The following is a 7,067-nucleotide window of genomic DNA, read 5'->3' as shown; positions in this document are numbered from 1 at the left end:
TACCCTCTTCGTCTGACCTACATCCAGGGTGACCTTTGCATTAGCCCACCCAGGCCTTGGGATGGGCACTTCCTAGCTCCTATCCCGCGCTCCTGGGCTAGGTCTCTCCACGGCCCACCCAGACCTCTCCTTCACAGTTACTGTTTTTCTTAGCGGCAACTCTCCTGGTCCTTAGCCAATGGATTCACTTCTTTTAAATGGGATCCTCCTTCTTCTTTGGATCACTTGGCAGGGACTTGTAGGCAACCAAAGACCCACAACAACAAACAAAAACCAACAGAAAACAAAACCAAAAAAACCCTCTCCAGGCCTAACTATCACCTTAGGAGATATTTCCTTTCCAAAAATACTAGGACTAGGGGGCACTCAATGAAGCTACAAAGTAGTAAATTTAAAACGAATCAGAGATAATTTTTTCACCTTTTATCTCCTCCTCCATTGTCACTCTTCTTTCTCCTAGTACTATCTCTGCATTTTATCCCATAACCCTCCCCTTGGGCTGGGCTTCCTCCCACCTGGGGACCTCCCAATCACTCCCCACAGTGACTCTCTACAGGGACTTAATCTGCTAGTAATTCCCAATTTAATAGGAGATTTCACTAGTCTGGCCCTGAATGGGAACAGCCCCCACTCCTTCTATCACCCTTCCTGCCCCTCCCCCGAACCTACTGTACCATTGGTGGTCCAGTGGCTAGTCGGAGCAGGAGCGATCCCCAGTCGCTCCTGCCCATGCCAGTTCCATTGACAAAATGGCTGCCAAGACTAAACCTGGGAGTCCTGGCAACTTTTGACACTGGAGCAGACATGTTTAGGAGCGACTGGGGATTGTTCTTGCCCCCTCTAGACACTAGACCACCAACAATATGATGGGCATGCAGGGATGTGAGCCTACGTGTGGGTCAGGGAGGGGGGCTGTGGGTTGCTCAGCAGTTTTAGTTTCAGCCAAAAATGCACTGGCATTTTCAGCTGAAACCAAATTTTGGGCCAATATCGGTGCTGAAACCAAAACTGAAATTTGGTATGCTTTTACTATGAACCCCTCTCCCCCAAGAGATAGGGAGCATTGATGCCTGGCTCTTTTCCACTCTTCCTCTCCACTGTCACACACTCTCTATTCCCTTGAGTCAGCAGGCAGCAGCAAGAGAAGCATTTATGGTCTCACATGTTCTCTCAGCTGTGGTTCCAGTCTCCTGACAAAAGCCATAAAATCTCACAGCTCTTATCACACAACTGGTACTGCTGCCTGGGGGTTGGGGGAGAATGTGCATAGTAGGGAGGAACAGATAAATGCTATAGGGACAGACTGCTTTTCTGACTGATGTTGCTGGATGACACCTGGGGCAGATACCCCATTTGCCACCCCACACACCATTCCTGGATTTTATCATTTTAAAAATGTATTCACTACCAATAATGTATTAATGGGATTCACAAATGCCATGCAACCAAACTGGAGTGTCACTCAGGAAGCATTAGAAACAGGGATATATATATAGCAGCCAACTAAAATACTCTACCTGCACTGGAAATCTTTGACATACCCAATCACAACCCCCCACCAACACACAACTAAACCAGTTAATCGAATGTAACTATTCTAATACGTTTGTAAGCCACATTGAAACAATGTTAAATGGAAAATGTGGGATATAAATGCCAAAATAAAATTTTAAAAAATAATTTAGAGCCATCATATAGAGAAACTTTTTTCTAGGGACATTAGATGATTTTTAATACACAATTTTAGAACTGTTTAGGTATCACTGCTCCATCTAATAAAAAGTGAGCCCAGTACAGGAGAATCCAGTCACTGTGACATCGTTGATGAAGTCACCTCTTAGTCACTGAAGAAATGAGGCATTGTGACATCACACTGTCAGCCCTGGTTACCAGAGATTGGAATTTTCACATTCACTGCTCAGTACCAGTGAAAGAGCTGAGACACCTCTACAGACTGCTCTCAGTTTTCAAACTGTGTACAGCAGGCCCCAGAGAAAAGGAAAATAGAACGTCTGCTAATAGGCAAATATTCAGCAATCATCTGACCAGATGGAACTAGGGCTCCTGCTTTGGCCACAAGAAAAGGTAGGAAGAAGATAAAGACTCAGCTGGTTGGTGGCTTGGATTTTTCACAGGTTCCTAACATTTTGAGATTGAAGATTTAAATTAATTTCAACTATGCTTCCATCAACCTTATCTTCTAGCAGTGATTAGTGAATGATGGTGTTTCCTTTCAGAGGTATGTGGGACTGAAGAAAGTAAGGGAGATATTCTAATAGTCATTCCACCAGAATGGCACAATCCTTTTACTTTTTACTACATAGGGCACTTTGGACCCCTATGAAAAAGTGGAAAGCGGGTCTCACTCCTAGCAACTCTTGTTAGCATTGTACCAAATACGAACGTACATTAACCCATATGATATATTTATGCCTAATAAATTAAGTTGTTCTGCATGCAAAGTTGGGAATACATCCAAGCTATATTTCACTATCAAACCAAGCTCTCAATTGATAAAATTATTTTACATTCGGCACAACCTCAATTAGATGTGCAGGAATCAGATCTCAAGCTTTTTGATATTTTAATCTCCATTGCCCTGCAGATGATTCTATTCTAGGCAACTGGAAAAATGCAAACATGTTAGATGCTACTTTCTGATGGAGCACAGTATGCATGATATCAAAATCTGAATTAAGATTTGCTAAAAAAAACAAACAAACCAAATAACTGACAGGCTATTCTTTGGACATGGAAACCTTTGGATACATATTTAAAACACGATTTGTAATCACATTGACATTCTATGTATGGCTATATAAAGGCTCAAGGCAGCCAGTGCTTTATATCTACTCATTCCGTTTGCTATTCACAGAAAACTAGCAGCTTATTATGTCTCTGTATAGTATCTCCCTTCTTTTTTTTTTGTTTAGTATTTTAGTATTGTTTTTTCCATAATTGTTTTAATAGTTCTGTTCATTGGAGCATATAATATACTTATTTGATGAAACATTAACCCATACCAACTGAACTGAAAACAATCAACGAAATAATGAACTTTCGTAAATCTCTGAAAACGTACCTCTTCAACAAAGCCTACAAAGAGAACCCATAGCTTAACTACACCACATCGCCGATCCACCCCATCTCTGAAAATCATCTTTCTATAACTATCTGCTCAGATCTCTTTTCTCATCCTTAATCTTCTTGCAATACCAATTGTATCTGATAACCTGGAATGGCTATGCTATAACAGGTCCCTGTAAGCCACATTGAGCCTGCAAATAGGTGGGAAAATGTGGGATACAAATGCAATAAATAAATAAATAAATAAATAAATAAATAAATAACATCATTTTGTATACTTGTTTTTGTATACATGTTTTGTATACATGTAAACCATCACATGGTTTAGAGGAGGCCCAGATTAGATGAACAAGTACAGTGAGGGAATGAACATATTGGAAGGGTCAGAAGACATACAAAATTAAAACTCGAGAGCCTAAGCACCCCCAACTGAAACTTGTATACACATTCAACATGAAAAGACAAACAGGATCTTTAATAGAGGCAAATTTCAGCCTTAGACCTCTTTTCCCTAGATAGTTTTTGTCCTGCAAGTAAATGTCCACTTTGCACAATGATAGTAATGAACCTCACTCCTAATCCAGGGAAAGTTGGAGCTCACCTCGACACTTCCATTTTTCCAAAGACAGCTTCCCTCTGCAGTTCAGAAGATATAATATGCACAGTGAGAGTACTGAAGGTGACTATTACAATAACACCAAAGGGGTCAACTGCAAAAACATACTACAAAATCTTGAAGAACAGTTTAGTCAAATTCTCCTTCATCTCCTGTTGCCTCAGATGCAAACCTTACCCTCCATTATTCAGAGCGATTTAAGTGGGTAGGAGAAGCTACAGCTGCTTACATCATTCTGAGATGCCTAACAGATGAAATTCAGCGGGCACTAAACCGAACGGTGCCACTGAATATTGTCTCTTACTGTCCATGTCAAACGTGGGCTGGGCAGGGCAGGGTCGGCACGGGAGGAGCTCAAAAGCTTTGGCTGGCTTAGTTATGCAGGTCCTGGCAATGAATATTCACCGGGACCCCCATAATTTTTTTAACTCCCCAATCCCCTGAAGAATCCCCCCCTTTCTTCCCCATCCCTCCAGCCCACCAGTCAAACTCCCTCTCACCCCCTCCCCTGGAATGATGCCCCAACCTCCATCTCAGTAAGCCCCCTTGGGCCTACCTGTTAGCCCTGGTGATCCAATGTGGTCAAGAGTGAAGATCACTTGCTCCTGCCCCTTGTAAAATCGTTGGTGGCAGCCTTGCAGTACTATACAAGTATCGTGAGCTGCAGCAAGAGGTCATGGCAACCTTATTCTCTTAGCAGCCACAAGGGGCAGGAGTGAGTTGCCTTCGCTCCTGCTCCCATCGACCCCACTGGACCACAAGGGATATCAGGCCTTGGGGGGGGGGGGGCTATCGGGACAGGCGGAGGGGGAAGAAAGGAGGTGGGGCTATTTCAGGAAACTGGGGAGCTGAAAAAAAATTATGTGGGTCCCAGCCAATATTCAGCTGGGGCCCGCAAAACTGTCTTACCAGGCCCTGACCGAATATCAGCCGGGACCTGCATAAGCCCCGGTGACCAGGGCTCTTTCAGTTAACCCTGGATATTCAGTGCTGGTGCCCAGACATGGTCTGGCACTGAATAATGGAGCTAATCTAGCTGGTGACGGTAAGTTTTTTAAAAAAAATACTGACTGCCAATGGCTGAATAACGGCTGGTTAGATTCTAAGGCTTCTGGGGATAGGAAAAAGCTATTGTACCTGACTACATGGTAATTCATCTTGAGTTACCAAACAAAAGGTGTGAGCAACATCTAATATAATAATTTGCACCTCCAACGTTCTGAAGTTGACTCTGTGGCAGGGTGGCAGTGAAGCCATGTAGTGTTCCTGGGATTTGTAATCACCCCACCCTCGTGACGTCAGAAGGAGAAGGGACCAGCCGCAGGCAATTGCACTCGCTCTCACTGCCCCACCCTCGGAGGGAAGGCTGCCTAGCAACCCGCAAACAAATGTTACTCCGTCCCGAACAGCCCTGATCCCCTGCCCATCCCCTCCAGCCACCCAGCGATTCATCTCGCTCTCATGATTACCTCCATCGAAGCGGCCGTGTCATTGAAAGCCCTGCCCATCTCCAGCCTTCCCTTCGAGTTCGTTCCCTCAGAGTCCCGCTTTCTGACGTCATTTCCTCTTTCCGCGAAGGCAGAACTCTGAGGGAACGAACTCGAAGGGAAGGCTACAGACGGGCAGGGCTTTCAATGACGCGGCTGCTTTGACAGAGGTAATCAGGGGAGCGAGGAGAATCGCTGGCTGGCTGGAGGGGGGGGGGGGCAGGGGAGAGAGGAGAATCACTGGCTTGCTGGAGGGGGGGGGCAGGGGAGAGAGAAAATCACACACACTCTCACAGACACATTCGCACCCACACTCACTCTCTCTCTGTCACACACACACACTCGCATATTCACTCTCTCTCTCACACAGTCACTCTCACACACACTCTCTCAAACATACACAGTCCGAGGAAAACCTTGCTAGCGCCAGTTTCATTTGTGTCAGAAACGGGCCTTTTTTACTAGTCTACATATAAAGAGAAAATTTCTTCTTAGCAAGCTTTGTTATCAAAAAGGGGGAAGAGTCTATTGCATATGACTTTAGGTTATTTGGCATTTCAACTGCCTTCCTAGGTTTTGCTTTCAACATGTTCTCATTCACTTCGGCCCATATTTTAGAAGTCCCATTCATGATTTACACATGTAAAGCACATATACACATATAATTCAGTTTTAGAAAGGGAGCATAAGATAAACTTACCCTTATTCAAACTGATGCTACACTCCATCATAAATTATACAGCACTGATCATTTTGGGTTCCACTCATGAACACATCATGAAAGTAATATGCCTCACTTCAAAGCCAAGGTATGATCTCAGTCTCTAAAATTTACTCTTAGGGCTCACCTGAATAATTATATCAGAGGAAGCAATACATGTGGTGTGGAATTTTAGAAAGGATGTCCAACTACAATATGGACATCCACTTCTCACGTGCTTTAGAACAGGATCTACTGACATACAGCCTGTTCTAAAATATATGAAAAATGGATGTCCAAGTCCTGGCTACATCCAGCATGAACATCCATTTTACTAACTGAAACAGCCAAACTACGAACAAGGCAAAACATGGGGAATGAGGAGAAAAGAGAGGGACCAAAGTACACCAATCAGACAATGCAGAACAAAAAAGCACTAATGGACCTTCTCATTGTCCAGTTCCTGAAGGTCCATTTGTGCTTTTTTTTTTTAAACAAGGGACATGGATATCTTTGTGGCAGCACAGAAACATCCATATTATAAAATGGCCACACAGACATCCATGTGGAAAAGCAACCTAATGGTTACAGCAGCCAGCTGAGAACCAGAGCCTGATTTCTCTTACTCCCTCCAGTGGAGAACTGATCAATCAGAGAACATTTCTCTACTTTGGATGTGCCAAGGACCAGGTATAAATATGGACATCCATCTTTATGTAGATTTTGTGACCCCTGAAGCAGGCAACCTTCGCCGAAACACTGTTCCCATGTCGGGTCTGTTCAGTTCTGTTTTATCAATAAACCTCTTGTTTTGGACCTCCCTTGGTTCTCTGTTCTGCCCTACTTTTTTTCTTTTTGGACCTCCATCTACATAGGGATTTTCTCTGGTTCTGAGTGTGGGCATCCATCGTTTTGGCCATGGACGTCCCTTCCCCTTCTGCAATCGAAGTTGGGCATCCATCCTTTGGCCCCTCCCTAGTCCTGCCCCAAACACGCCCAGACCACATCCCCTTGCTGCCATATGGACGTCCATACCCTGCCTTTGTAAAAATCAGGATTTGGACAGCCATGGATGTCTAAATGCTGTGTTTCAGGCAGCCAAATCAGGAATACAGCTTCTAAAATAACCACCATAAGCAACTTATCAAGGTGTGCTTGGAAATTACTTTTGAAGGAT

This window comes from Microcaecilia unicolor, chromosome 3, assembly GCF_901765095.1.
Source record: "Microcaecilia unicolor chromosome 3, aMicUni1.1, whole genome shotgun sequence".
In the NCBI taxonomy this organism is placed as follows: Eukaryota; Metazoa; Chordata; class Amphibia; order Gymnophiona; family Siphonopidae; genus Microcaecilia; species Microcaecilia unicolor.
The sequence above is the reverse complement of the archived record's forward strand: the minus strand, read 5'-3'. Positions refer to the sequence as shown.